This window comes from Myodes glareolus, chromosome 5, assembly GCF_982192425.1.
Source record: "Myodes glareolus chromosome 5, mMyoGla1.1, whole genome shotgun sequence".
Lineage (NCBI taxonomy): Eukaryota > Metazoa > Chordata > Mammalia > Rodentia > Cricetidae > Myodes > Myodes glareolus.
In genome coordinates, this window is record NC_142030.1 from 47850889 (window position 1) to 47865967 (window position 15079).

General features: G+C 40.9%; 1 long non-coding RNA gene across 1 annotated transcript; it reads right to left on the reverse strand.

The window, feature by feature from the left end:
- Nucleotides 1–435: 435 nt before the first annotated feature.
- LOC125391686 (uncharacterized) lies at nucleotides 436–12621 on the reverse strand. The gene is made up of 4 exons (XR_007229217.3): nucleotides 12427–12621; nucleotides 12153–12274; nucleotides 10418–10575; nucleotides 436–527 (listed from the first exon to the last, which is right to left on the reverse strand). It is a non-coding gene; the product is annotated as an uncharacterized LOC125391686 (long non-coding RNA).
- Between the last annotated feature and the right edge of the window lie 2458 nt (nucleotides 12622–15079).

Consider the following 15079-nt stretch of genomic DNA (forward strand, 5'->3'; position numbering starts at 1 on the left):
GGACCAATTTTTGGTTGGTCACTCCCACAATCTCTGTACCACACTTACCCCCTCCATCCCTACATAGGCAGGACAAACTGTAGGTCAAAGCTTGTGTGACTGGGCCAGTGTCTTCTCAGTCACAGGAGATGGCCACCTCTGGCTACACAACCAGCATTTCCAGGAGTTGTAGCTGGAATCATAATTGTAGATTCCTGGGAGGTTCCCTTTCACCAGGTTTCTGCCTGACCCTGAAATGCCTCTATCCATTTCTGTAAACAGAGGCTACGTTTTGTTTCCTGGTTACCCAAACCTGAATAATCACACAGAAACTATATTAATTACAACACTGCTTGGCCTATTAGCCCAGGCTTCTTATTAACTAACTCTTACATCTTAAATCAACCCATTTCTACTAATCTATGTGTTGGCACGGGGCTGTGACTTACTGGTAAGGGTCCAGCGTCTCCTTCAGCAGCTGCATGACATCTCTTTGACTCCGCCTACTCTCTCCATGTATATCTCTTCCAACCTGGCTATATTCTGCCCTGCCAAAGGTCAAAGCAGCTTTATTTATTAGCCAATAAAAGCAACACATATACAGAAGGACAACCCACATCACCTTTCCAGTCATCTCTTTTAGTACTCTCCCTCTTTATCCATCCACAACCCAATTCCTCATTTTCCCATCTTCACCTGCCCACAGTTCACCCATAAGGTCTCTTCTATTTCTCCTTGCCCGGGAGATCCATATGTCCCCCTATTAACGAATCAATCCCACACCAGTTATGTTTTAAGGGGTTATTTATTTGGCGGGGGGTAAAACTTACATACACCATAAACCGTCAGGAAGGGAGCCTAGTCGCTGGAGCAGGAGCCGGGAGCAGCAGCTGAGACCGAGCACCGGAACCAAGAGCCGGAACCAAGAGGGCCTTATCCGGAACTGCTTCTCTTTTTAAGAGAGAAATATACTACGCCCCAGTGGGCTGGTATTTCAGCAGCTATTGGCTGACGGAGCGGAAGTCGCTCCCCGCTGCACTGTGGGCTCCTGCTTCAGTGATTATTGGTTGAGGCAGCGGAAGTTACTCCCACAACATCCCCCAACCTTGGACCTTTCTTGTTATGTAGACTCTCTGGGTCTATGGATTGTAGCATGGTTATCCTTTACAGCTAATAAACATGAAGTGAGTACAAACCATATTTGTCTTCCTGGGTCTTGCTTACCTCTCTTGGGATGATTCTTTTTCTATTTCCATCTATTTGCCTTATAATTTTATAAAGTCCTATTTAGTAATTTTTTATTTTAATGTCTACGCTATTGGGGTTCTATTCTAGAAGTTGTTTCCTGTGCCAATGTGTTCCATGCAATTACCCAATTTCTCTTCTATCAGGTTCAGTCTATCTGGATTTGTATTGAGGTCTTTCTTCAATTTGGAATTGAGTTTTATTCAGGATGCTAGATATGGATCTATTTGCATTCTTCTGCATGCTGACATCCAGTTAAGCCAGCACCATTTGTTGAAGATGTTTCCATTTTTGGCTTCTTTGTCAAAAATCAGGTGTCCAAGGGTGTATGGATTTATGTCTGGGTCTTCAATTCCATTCCATTGATCCACCTGTCTGTTTGTAAGCTAGTACCAGCTGTTTTTATTACTAAAACACTGTAATAGAACTTGAAATCAGAGGTGTTAGAAATTGTAATACCTCTGGAAGTTCCTTTATTATACAGAATTGTTTTTGCTATCCTGGGTTTTTTGTTTTTCCATTTAAAGTTGATTATTGTTCTTCTAATATCTGTAAAGACTTGTGATAGAGATCGCATGGAATCTGTAGATTGCTTTAGGTAAGATAGCCATTTTTATTAATCCCACTGATTCATGAGCATGGGAGATCTTTTCATCTTCTGATATCTTCTTCTATTTCTTTCTTCAAAGACCTGAAGGTCTTGTCATATAGAGCTTTCACTTGCTTGATCTGAGGTACTCCCAGATATTTTATATAATTTGTGACTCTTGTGAAGGATGTTGTTTCCCTGAATTCTTTTTAGGCCCTGTTGATCATTTGTATATAAGAGGTCTGCTGATTATTTTTAGTTAATCTTATAGCTAGCCACTACGTTGAAAGTGATTACTAGCTGAAGGAGTTCCCTGGGGATTTTTGGGGTTGCTTGTGAATACTATCATGTCATCTGTGAATATTGATACTTTGACTTCTTCCACTCTTAAGTTGCATCTCCTTGAACTCCTTTTGTTCTCTAAGTCATTCTAGCTAGAACTTTGAGTGCTATATTAAATAGATATGGAGAGAGTCGACAGCCTTGTCTTGGTCTTGATTTTAGTGGAATTGTTTGGAGTTTCTCTTATTTAATTTTGTTGTTGACTAGTGGATTGCTGATATTGCTTTTATTATATTTAGGTAAGATCCTTATATTCCTGATCTTTTCAAGACATTTTTCATAAAGGGGGTTGGATTTTGTCAGACTTTTTTCACCATCTTTTAAAATGATCATGTGGTTTTTTTTTCTTTCAGTATGCTTATATGGTACAAATTACACTGACAGATTTTCTTATATTGAACCATTCCTGTATCTCTGAATGAAGTCTACTCAATCATGGTGGATTATCTTTTTAATGTGTTCTTGGATTCAGTTTTTGAGTGTTTTATTGAATATTTTTGCATCAATATTCATGAGTGAAATTAGTCTATCATTCTTTTTCTTTGCTGAGTCTTTGTAAGGTTTGAATATCAGCATTACTTTGGTCTCATAAAAATTATTTGACAACAGTCCTTCTGTTTATATTTTGTGAAATAATTTTAAAAGTATTGATATTAGTTCTTCTTTGAAAGTCTTGTACAATTCTATGCTGAAACCATCTGGTCCCAGACTTTTGTGGTTTGGAATACTTTTAATGACTGTTTCTTTTTCCTCAGCAGTTATAAGTCTATTTAAATTGTTTATCTGATCTTTATTTAACTTTGGTATGTGGTATCTATCAAGAAATTTGTCCATTTCTTTTAGGTTTTTCAATTTTGTAGAGTATAATTTTTTTAAGTATGACCTAATGTTCTCTGGATTTCCTCAGTGTCTGTCGTTATGTCCTCCTTTTTGTTTCTGATTTTGTTGATTTGGAAATTCTCTCTCTGCCTTTTAATTAGTTTGGATATGGGGTTCTCTACCTTGCTGATTTTCTCAAGGAACCAACTCTATGTTTCATTGATTCTTTGTATTGTTCTCTCTCTTTCTATTGTATTGATTTCCGCCCTCACTTCGATAATTTCTTGCCCTCTGCTCCTCTTGAATGTGTCTGCTTCTTTTTGTTCTAGAACTTTCAGGCCTGCTCTTAACTTTCTAGAATGATATTTCTCCAAATTCTTTATTCAGACACTTAGTGCTATTAACTTCCCTCTTAGAACTGCTTTTGTTGAGTCTCATAATTTGGGGTAAGTTGTGCATTCAGTTTCCTTGAATTCTAGGAATGCTTTAATTTCTTTCTTTATTTCTCCCTTGATCCATTGGAGACTCAGTTGAGAGTTGTTTGGTTTCTGTGAGTTTGTAAATTTTCTGTAACTTGTGTTGTTGCTGAACTCCAACTTTAATCCATAGTGATTTGGTAACAGGGGTTTATTTCTACTGGTTTTTTTTCTTCTTTTTTATCTGTTGAGACTTGCTTTGTGATTGAGTATATAGTCAATTTTGGAGAAGATGCCATGAGGTGCAAAGAAGATGCTATATTCTTCCATGTTTGGCTGAATTGTTCTGTAGATATCTGTTAGGTCCATTTGAGTTATAAAATGTCTTAGTTTGGTTATTTCTCTCTTTAGTTTCTGCCTGGAAGACCTGTTCATTGATGAGAGTGGGGTGTTGAAATCTCCCACTATCAATGATGGGACGCAATATGTGATTTAAACTTTAGGAATGTTTCTTTTATAAATCCTTGCATTTGCAGCATAGGCATTCAGAATTAAGACACCATCTTGATACATTTTCCCTCAATAAATATTAAATATCCTTCTCCATCTATTTTGATTAATTTTGAAGTTTATTTTGTTAGATAATTGTATAGCCACACCAGCTTGCTTCTTAGGTCTGTTCGATTGAAAAATCATTTTCCAACCCTTTACTCTGAGGCTATATGTCTGTCTTTGATGTTGAAGAGTGTTTCTTGTATATAGCAGAAGACTGGATCCTGTTTTCATATCCATTCTGTTAGCCTGTGTCTTTTTATTGATGAAATGAGTCCATTGATATTAAGAGATATCAATGACCAGTGATTGTTCATTCCTGTTATTTGCCATTGTTGTTATTGCTTTTGGTGGTGGTGGTGGTGGTGGTGTGTGTGTGTGTGTGTGTGTTTGTGTGTGTGTGTGTGTTTCCCTTGAGTTTTGTTGGTGTGGGAGTAGCTATTGCCTGTATTTTTGTGGGTGTAGCTAACTTCCTTGAGCTGGAATTTTCCTCTTAGTACTTTCTGTAGGACTGTATTTGTGGATATATATTGTTTAAATTTTACTTTGTCATAAAATATCTTGTTTTTCTCTGTCTAAGGTGATTGAAAAAATTGTTGGATATAATAGTCTAGGATTCATCAGTGGTTTCTTAGAGTCTGCAAGATTTCTGCAAGTCCTTCTGGCTTTTAAAGTCTCCACTGAAAAGTCAGGTATATTTCTGATAGATCTTCCTTTCCTTTTTCCCTTTGAAGATTTAATATTCTTTCTTTACTCTGTATGTTTGGTGTTTTAATTATTACGGTGAGGGGACTTTTTCCTGGTCCAATCTATTTGGTGTTCTGTAAGCTTCTTATACCTTTGTAGGCATGTCTTTCATTAGATTAGAAAAATATTCTTCTTTGATTTTGTTGAATATGCTTTCTGGGCCTTTAAGCTGGGATTCTTCTCTTTCTTCTATTCCTATTATTCTTAGATTTGGTCTTTTCATAATGTCTCAGAATTCCTGGATGTCTTGTGTCATTAATTTTTAAATTTAACAGTTTTTGACTGATGTATCTATTTCTTCTATTGTGTCTTCAACACCTGAGATTCTCTTCCATCTCTTATATTCTGTTGGTGATGCTTACATCTGTACTTCCTATTTAATCACCAAGATTTTTAATTTTCACAATTCTCTTGGCTTGTGTTCTATTTTTATTTTCAGGTCTTGAAAAGTTTCCTTTACCTGTTTGTTTGTTTGTTGGCTTTCTTGGCCTTCTTTAAAAGATTTGTTGATTTCTTCCAACTTTTTGCTTATCTTTTCCTCAATTTCTTTTTTTAAGTTTTTCTGCTTTTGAAAAAAAAACATAATTCTTTATTGGTTCTTTGGGAATTTCACATCATGCATCCCAATCCTGCCACCTCCCTGACATTCCATATCTTCCCTTTACTCCTACAGCACGTCCTCCAAATTAACTGAAAACAAAATAATATAAGCAAGCAAACAAACAAAAACCCATCTCTTTTCTCCATCTTTCCAACATCTCTTCATTCACCCTAGTGTCATTGGAAGCTACAGTGAGTTCAGTCAACCCCACCTGCAAACTGTTCTCTACAATGAGGCCTTGGTCTGGTTCAAGGCCTCTGGCACATCATCATCCCTGGACCCTCACTGAAACTTTTCCTGGATATCCTGCTGTTGCTCTGAGTTCTGGAGATCCGGCAGCTATTGTGCTACAGGCTAATCACTTCATGAATACCAATAGGTCATAGATAGGGTAGATATTAAGGTGGCTGCCATTGAGGCCACATCTGTGGTGAGGATTGGGGTCATTTCTCCCAAGTTTCGGGGACTGCTTTCCCATGGAGGGTGGAGCAAGCTCTCTTGCTGCAGTGTCTATGAGGGGCAGGGTCAGCTATCCCAGGGCCAGTGAGGAGCAGGACCAGCTCAGCACAGCCCTTAGAATTCAATATGCATGGTTCCTATTAAGCCCTGTGGTGACACAGATCATAGACATCAATACAACCCCAGATGTAGCAGGAACCTGGACCCAGGCATGCCACTGGAAGCATCTCAGGCCTGGATGTCACCATGGGCCTAGTGGGAGCACAGACCACCCAGATGGGTAAGGCCCCAGAGACAGCAAGGCCTTCAGACACCAACATGGTCTCAGGTGGCTGTCTAAACCTCAGGCATCTGCTCAGGCATCAGTGGTAATAGGAGCCATGGATATCAACCCAGACTCTGGCTGCTGCTGGGTCATGGATCCAGGCATGACCCACCATGACACCCAGGCCTGGATGATACCATGTTTCCATGTGACAGCACAGCCAGAGTCATTATGGCCCTGGTGGCGACATAGCCCTCAGATACCAACATGTCCCCTGATATCAGCATGCCTTCGATGGTGCCTGGAACCTCAGACACCACAGACCTTGACTGTGGTAAGACCATGGTCCTAGGCATGGTCCCCAGAAGCAGCTGAACTTGGATGCTACCATGGACCGAGGTGGCAGGGCAGATCACTCAGGCTGCCATGGCCCTCAGGTTCTAATCTGGCCACAGGTGACAGCCTAGACCCCAGGCATCTGTGCAACATCTGGTGACTCCACAGACCATGGACATATACACAGACCACAGAACCAGACATGATCTTCATCAGCAGTCCAGGCTTGGATGTCATATTGGTCCCAGGTGGCAGTGCAGGCCATTCAGATGGGCATGGCTCCAGAGAGTACTTGACGCTTGGACCCCAATATGGCCCCAGGTGGTAGCCCAGACCCCTGGCATTGGCAAGGCCTTCAACGGTATCAGGAGACATGGACATCAACACAGACCCTGACTGCAGTAGGGCTGTGGACTCAGACAGGCCCCTCAGCTGCCGCCTGTGCCACCAAGGATGCCACCATGGCACCTTGTGGTAGTGCAGGTCGCTCACTCATATCTGTATGGCTCTGGTTGTAGCCTGACCCTCAGATTCCCACCTGGCCTCAGGTGAGGGTCCAGCCTCCAGGTATTTGCATGGCCTTCAGTAGTATCAGGAGCCACAGACAGTAACCCAGACTCTCTGGCAACATGCTCCTGACTGTCGAGATGAAGAGATGCAGGCGAGAGCATATGGGGTAGTACAGTCGGAACAGCCTTGGTCAATGACTGACTCAACAGCGTAAGAGCAGCGTGATCTGAACAGCAACTCTCAGGGCTTGCCAGAGGAACATAGTGGGTATGGTGCCAGTGGCGCTGTATCTCAGGAAGCATAGTGAAAAACACAGCCACGCTCAGACACCACTGGGTTGAAGGTAAGCAAGGAAGAGCTTACAAAATCAGGCTTGTGCACAATAGCAAAACAAAGCAATGAGACATAGCAAACTTGTGTGCTGGGCGGGGCACAGAGAAGAAGTAAACACCAAAATATCATCTCTACTACAAAGATAAGGATGAATCTTAAATTATATCATTACATAGAGATTCTTTTTTTTCTGAGACAGTCTCACTGTGTAGCCCTGGCAGTCCCTGGTTCCCTGTGAAGACTGGGCTGCCCTTGAACTCACAGACTCTGCCTCCCAAGTGCTTGATTAAAAACATGTACCCCACTATTCCTAGCTAGATTGATTTTTTTCTTTAAAGGAAAAATAGATAGATAGATAGATAGATAGATAGATAGATAGATAGATAGATAGAATATATAATGCTATATAGTATATAGCAGCATCACCAGCAAATAGCCAAACCTGGGCACCAAAGACCAGAAGCTTATTAAACAGAATGGTGATAATCTTAAGTAAGAGCTGGTCAAGTCTAGCCCAAAGTCTTTGTTCCAACAAATGGGTTACAGAGAAAACAGAACCATTATCCATTCATTTGTCATTTTGGGCAATACATTGTCCAGCAGGTGGATGTCATCCAAGAGGAAAGCAAAAATGCAGCTAGGAAATTACAGTTAACCAACCCCACTGTGAATCCCTAAAATGAAATCCATCCAAACACAAAAACATCTTTAAGTCTTAGTTTAACAGCACTGGGATATCTGCTTCTAAAAAGAACGAGGAAATACACAGGCTTCAATTGTCTCTTCTCTATGGAATAACAACCCAGAGACCTTATACAGTCATTTACAAAGATTCCAAAGACTCAGTGATGCACACAAGCCTACACCAACACAACAATTATTCTTAGAAGTAAGGGAGCGCTCAGTGTGCTGCAGGCCACCTCGACCAGCGCCTTTACTCACACCTAGGGAAGAGCTACAGCTGGTCACCATGGCTAGCCACCACAGCTGGCCTTAGTCACCATCATTGAAACCTTGCGCAGTGAGACCAAGACATAGCACATAGCAGCCTGTTTAAACCTTAGGCAACCTACCCGAAGCCAGACACTCTGAACATCTTCCCTTTGGCCTCTCTTCAGAGACACGGGATTTTGGGGACAGGAAGTTCATTACAGGAAAGGTTTTGGCTATCATTCAATGAGAGGCATGGATATGGATTCCTCGGCAGGAAGGGCAGCAAGGAAGATGTGTTCCTATTGGTGCTATGCGGAAAAACGGCCCTTTGAAGTGTAGCAGACAGAGATGCCGTGGGGTTGGAAGCTGTCAGGGGAGAAAAGGGAAGGAGCCAGCAAAAGTTGCTGGCCCTGGTGGACTCCAGTTCAGTGTAGGAAGTACACAGCAGGCTGCAGCCATCATAGATGCTATCCACTCAGAATCCTCTTATGTGTACTAGATATGTGACTTCTTACTCATACTTTGTATGTATGTACAAGGCATTAATACTAAATAAATAGAAATCAACTTATGCTGATAAAATATAAGGATGAGTAGCTAAGTAATGTGACAGACAGGTTATAGTTGACCTTTTCAACTATATTTATCCCTCTATGTCATATCATATACATAGTATGTATATTTTGGAGCTTCAGTTTTGAAAAGAATAAAAGATGTACCTGTAGGGGTGAATCAGATGTTGAGATTTTATCAGAATATTAAAAACTGTAATAGAAATCATTATCTGACACAAGGAATAGTTAAGCTGCTTGTAAATTTTACCAGATACCCAGAAATTATGAAGACTGAACCAAACCAAAAAAAAATGTTAGTAGTGAAGATAGAACCAGAAATGATTAATTCATCTGATGGAATAAACAATAGATAAAATAATCAGACACCAAAATACAAGTCAAGAGTTTAAAATTCTTTATTTAACCCGAAACACTAAAAGGAAAATCTAACCAGGAAGGAATCAGATGAAGATCTGGGGCAGGGCCCAAAAGTCAGCAGACAAATTAATGGAGACACCGGGGAGGGAAGAAAGAAATGTCATGCACAGAACAACAGGAGATTCATTAAACTCCACTAGCAAAACAAGCAAGAGAACAAAGGAATAAGCACATTAGCGATGCTAAAAGTGAAGTAATGAGGGAAAACACATCATGTTAGCAGCAAGCACAGGCTGCTGTGTTTGTGTTAAATCCCGGACACTTCAAACAAAGCCTACTTTTAGACATAAGGATGTTCAATAGTGTCAAAAGGCCAACTCATTTAAAAAAAAAACTTAAATATCTTTGTATCTACTACAGTGAATGCTTGTAAAGATTAACAAAACTAAGGGGAAAATTAGAAAAATGTTCAGTCTTATGTCAGTGGTTGGTAGCAAAACAGATGGAAAGACTCAGTAGAATATAGGTCATGCGGCTGGAATCCCACGAAGTCCTTCTATAGTTGTTGGGATAAGATGAGCGAAAAAGACAATGGAGTAAAATAGTCAAGTTATCTTAGCTAAAATAAGATAACAATGAAAGATGTGTGCTGTCAAATTCCAGGGCTTACTGGAGGTCTCAGCCAACTGAGGTTCAGACACAACACTAGCCCACCGGACCAGCGGAGCAGCAGAGACCAAAACAGTCAGATATGCTCCCAGCACTTCTATAAACCAAAAAAAAAAAAAAAATCAACCATTTCAACAGGAAAATCATTGTCAGAAAGTGTTATTGTCAAAACTAGGCATCCATTCTGGGAAACAAATTAAATCTGACCCCTATACCATTCCATACATGAGAAGTAATTTGATGCAGATCATAGACCTAGATGAAAAATGATTAGGGTAATAAATAAAGCAATTGGAAGAAGAGATCGGATACCTTTTTGCTCAAGGAAAGGTTTCCTAGATAAGATGCAAAATCTTATCTTATAAACTTATAAGCTTAGACTCCCAATGCTCTGCAATATCCCATTAGCAAAGCCATTTTAAGTAAATGAAGGTGCCATAAAGGACAGACAATTATTTGTGGTATAATAGGTAACATGTATAACATGAGATATAATAGAGGATTTTGTAATACAAATATATCTGACTAGGGACGTCTTAGAAAACTTTTTCGAAATGCTCACAAATCACCCATAAAGGAGAATAACCCAATAAAAATAGGCAAAACATTGCAATACACTCACATTAAGTATATTTAAAAGATACACCGATATGTCAGGAGGTAAATTCACAGAAAGGGGTGATGATGTACCTTGATGGACTGTCCAGAATTTTGAAAGCGACATCATCCGTCCTGGCTGGCTGTACAGTAGCTGACACGCTGGTGGCAGTAATAACCGACACAGACATCTGAGCAGCAGCAGCTTCCTCACAGTAACACTCAGGTCAGACCCGGAAACAGTTTCTCTTCTAGACATTCACACAGAAGAAGTAAAAGTAAGCACCTCTATGAATGCTCACAAGCAGCCTTACCAGCAGAAGCTGAACCCTGGGAGCCTTCCTCAGATCATTCCCAGAACTGATTGATTATGACACATTAATGCATTTTATTACCATCAACCAATAGAAAGACTTCTTGTACAAGAAGTGATGTGGCTGTATGTTTAACAAAAGGGTGTCAGCGTAAGAAGGCCCATTGTGAACATGTACATGGGTAGAAAGATGGTGACTCCGGTCTGGGGAAATCTGATAAAAAAAAACAAGGCTGGACCTTCATGAGAAAACTTCAGGGCTGATGGCAGCAGTCTGTCCTGCTCTGAGCTTTACCTATGTGCTGTTCTGCCTGTGACTGGGAGTGTAGATCTCAAGGTTTTCCACAGGGCCCTTGCTCTATTATACATAAACTTACCTGGATAGAATGTGCAAATATACACCCCCTAACTTAGGCCACTCATTTTGGTATTACTGACACTCAACAATAGAGAACAAGAGCTGTATTTCCCCTAAGGCATCAGGAGGTTGAGACTCTGTGACCTCATTTAACTCTTTTTCCTTAAAGGCCCATCTCGAAATATGTTTGGAGTGAGGGCTTCAATGTGTAAATTGGGGGATGTATCAAACATCCCATATCAATTAATAAGGAATATTTTCTTTTAAAAAAATTGTATTTGTCACAGGGGAGTTGTTTGTGCTAACTTTGGTGCATCTTTTTTCCTAAAGTCATTTTCATACAACATGAAATTGCACGAATGAGTCAAGGAATTTTACACTTGGACATGTCCCTAGCCTGAACTAGGACAAGTCGTGTCTGCTTTGAAGTAGCTGTCCCAATGTAAAGTAGGCAACAATTAGCATCTTGGAAAGTAACAGCGGTCCAATTAGGAAGGAGCTGCAAGGATTTACAAAGAGCATCTCATGAAACAGTGTTCTAAGGCAGGACAAGTAAACCACCGACTGCATTAAATGACCATTTTTCTTTTGAAGAATACAGAAAAATGGCATGTCTATAATGAAAAATAATGACTTAATCAGATGGTGTATTGAAAATGTTCAGAAAAATAATTCTGCGAGAAGAATGTTTGGGAAGAAAAATTAATCTGAAGACACGAACAGGCTGTTCCCTGCTCCTGAAATAGATCTCAATTTGAGGAGGAAAATGGCCTGCTTTTCCTGTACTGTATCTGAGATATTCAGGTCACACACCGCAAGACTGAAAATATCAGAAAGGGTCTTGACACCTAACCTTTAATACTTCCCCCAGGAAATATTTTTCTTTTCCTTCCTGCCAGTAGCCAGCAAAAATAAAGACCCCTCCTATAGCTCGAATGTAACCAATGATATGGATTGAATGCTGGCAATATGGTGAAAGAGCGTTGCTCCCAGGCATTTGGGTGTGTTTGAGCATGAGTCGGCCATACTAAACCAGCATCAAAGCTAGGAAGTTTGCTCCTTTGCAGCTTCAAAAGCAGCAGCGATGTTTAAGCCTCCTCTGCTACTTGATGGCCCAGCATCAGTGAGGGGTATTCCTTTTTGCCTCCTGGCTTTACCTGACTCTTAGCATCCATTTCTGTTCATAAGGAGTTGCTTCTAGCATTTTCCTTTTATAACAAATTCAATTTGGAGATCAGGCATCTCTTTGATATTGCTTTTCTGAAAATAAAGGTGAGACCTAGGAACAAGAAGATAAATTTTACTATAGAGTTGTTTAAAGCGCATTTCCGGAGAGTCAAGAGGGAATAATTCATGGGGACTGAAATCAGTGTTTCTCCATGACACTTGAATAGGCTTATTTAATTTCTCTGCAGAGATGGATTTACTTACACTGTAAACAAACAGTGTGAAGAAGCCTGTTGTCATCATGTTTGAGCCTTTGTAGGCCCCAGTATATTGGAATGTGTGAAGCAACTATGAGGAAATTCACAGTTCGTTATGCATAGTGAAGCTTCCAGAGCCCTTGTAAACTCTCTAGCCCTGCCCACTTAGTGGACATCTCCCAAGATCTTGTCTGTATCCTTGTTTGCATTTCCCAGATTTTGGAATTCCCTTTGTGACATAAAGGAGAGTCTGGAAGTGTCAGGAGTCACCTTGTAAGAGTGACTTCTGCCCTGATTCTAGCTGCTGGGGATTCATACATTCCAGGGTAGGAGCATGAGGATTAGAGGTGTTAAGTAGGAGGAACAGAGATAGAAAGAAACACAGACCCGGGACATAGTGGCTCACACCTTTAATCCCAACACTCGGGAGGCAGAGGCAGGCAGATCTCTGTGAGTTCGAGGCCAGCCTGGTCTACAAGAGCAGAACATGTACCAAAAAGCTACAGAGAAACCCTGTCTCAAAAAAAAGAGAGAGAGAGAGAGAAGAAAGAAAGAAAGAAAGAAAGAAAGAAAGAAAGAAAGAAAAGAAAAGAAAAGAAAAGAAAAGAAAAGAAAGGAAAAGAAAGACAGAGGCAGAGAATAGTATCAGGAGGGTAACTCAACAAATATTGAAATTTGAATTCACCCATGTTTATTTTCCATACAATTTTATACCCCAATATGAAAGGGAGGAAGAAGGCAAAAGATTGCTTTAACATGATACAAAGGACGACCAGAACACTTATTTGCTCAAATACTGGAGACATCAAGTCATTATTTCTTGAGAAAAAAGCATTTTGTTATTTAGGCAGTGAACCCATCCTAGACCAAGTATACTGAAGGCAGATGCTCCCAAGGTCAAACCTCCTATTCCAAAAGGAGCAGAAATATGCTTGAATTCTCTGACCTTTGGTCAGGGTGGAGAGGATCTACCTCTATGGGCCATCTTAATGTCCAAAACACAAAGTCACCACACCCTAGGTCAGGGTGTGTGACCATAGTTGTGGTCAACAACTTTGTGCAAGCTCAAACTCTCTGACCTTCAGATAAGGTGGAACAGGCTCACAGTTTTGGACCTCCACAAATGAGCCTTCAAGCAGCCTTCTACCAATGACAGTCTTGGCGTTGACAGTCCCCTCCAAGCAGCAAAGAAGGAAAACGCTGACGTGACTTCCATATCATTGGCCAAAGTAAGGCCAGGCTGTCCCGCCTCCAGCCTCACTTCTTTCCTTGTTGACTGGGAGAGCGTCTCTAACAGGCTCGACAGTCTTTAACATCTCTCTTTCTCGTTGACACCTGGGGGACGAAGATGTTCTGAAATCTACTTTGCAGCTCGTCAGAAATGTCCTTGTCAGGAACGATCAATCAGTTCTTCTTTGCTTTAGCTATGACGCTGACACTGAGGAGAGCTGAGCCCAAATCCTTAAGCCCTTAGACAAGATTGTAACAGGTCTCTGAGAGGGTAGATTTGACACAAACCTTTCATGCTGCACACAAATAGCTGCCTCAGCACTGCACCTCAGCATTACCACCTGGAGGAGCTTTGGGCTTCATCTCAGCTGGAGAACAGTTCTCCCAATCCCGCCTGTGTAGTTGAAGCCTTGCACTGGCGTTCTGCAGGAAGAAAGGAAACAGAGTCTTGCTTTAACTCTGGGGCTGTATATTTTCACCAAACCTGTTTTATTTTTTATTTTCAGCTCAGAACCTTGAAATTTTCTGTGTCCATTTTTTACATAAATCTGAAAACTATGAACACATGATCAGAAAGGTATAAGAGAAAGCCGTTTGCAGGAGGAAGCTGGTAACACTGGCTAAGTACGCCATGGGCGGTCTTCCTCAGAGTGCTTTTTTCCCTTCATTTCTAGTTTTATAAAGTTATTGGAAGAAGTCATAGAGTGAGGTATGGGGAATAACCCAAGGTAACAATTATATATAAAAAGCTTCCATATTAGGGTCTGCCAATTACCATTGCTGACACAGTAAGCCAGAAAGTATTCAGCAGGACATAATCTTAGCCCCTTCCTTCCGCTGCCTATGCCTGAACAGCAGAAAGGAAAACACTGCTTCCCGCTTTACTTTAAGTCTGAGAGTGAAAGCAAAATCTAATTATCTTAGTGCACCATCCAATTACAGAGTAATGTGGCATTTAACACCAGTGAGATGGGGAGCCATAGAGAAAGGGAGGGGTGAGGGAGGGAAAGAGGGAGAGATAGAGAGAGGGAGAGAAGAAGGGAGAGAGGTGAAGGGAGGGAGGGAGGGAGAAAGAGCTTGCAATTTACAAGCAAATATTCTGAATTAATGTTTATGAAAAGAGTAATGAAGAGAAGACTGTCTTGATCCAAGTTCCTAACATATGGAAACTTTAAATGACAGTTCAGTAAGATGCTTCATGTAAGTGGTTGGCACTCTGGGAATCTCTCAGGCAGCTTGCAAGGTGTTGGGTCCCCTCCTCCCAGGCAACACCCATGCATCAGATGTCCCTGTCTGAGACAGCGTTCCAAGAGCTCAGCACTTGCCTAGGCGGCGTGCACGCCCATCAGAGATTGAACAGTAGTGAAAGCCCGTGGCCCAGAGCACACTCAGAAATGTTCATTCCTAAGAATAAACTGACTCCCTACTGA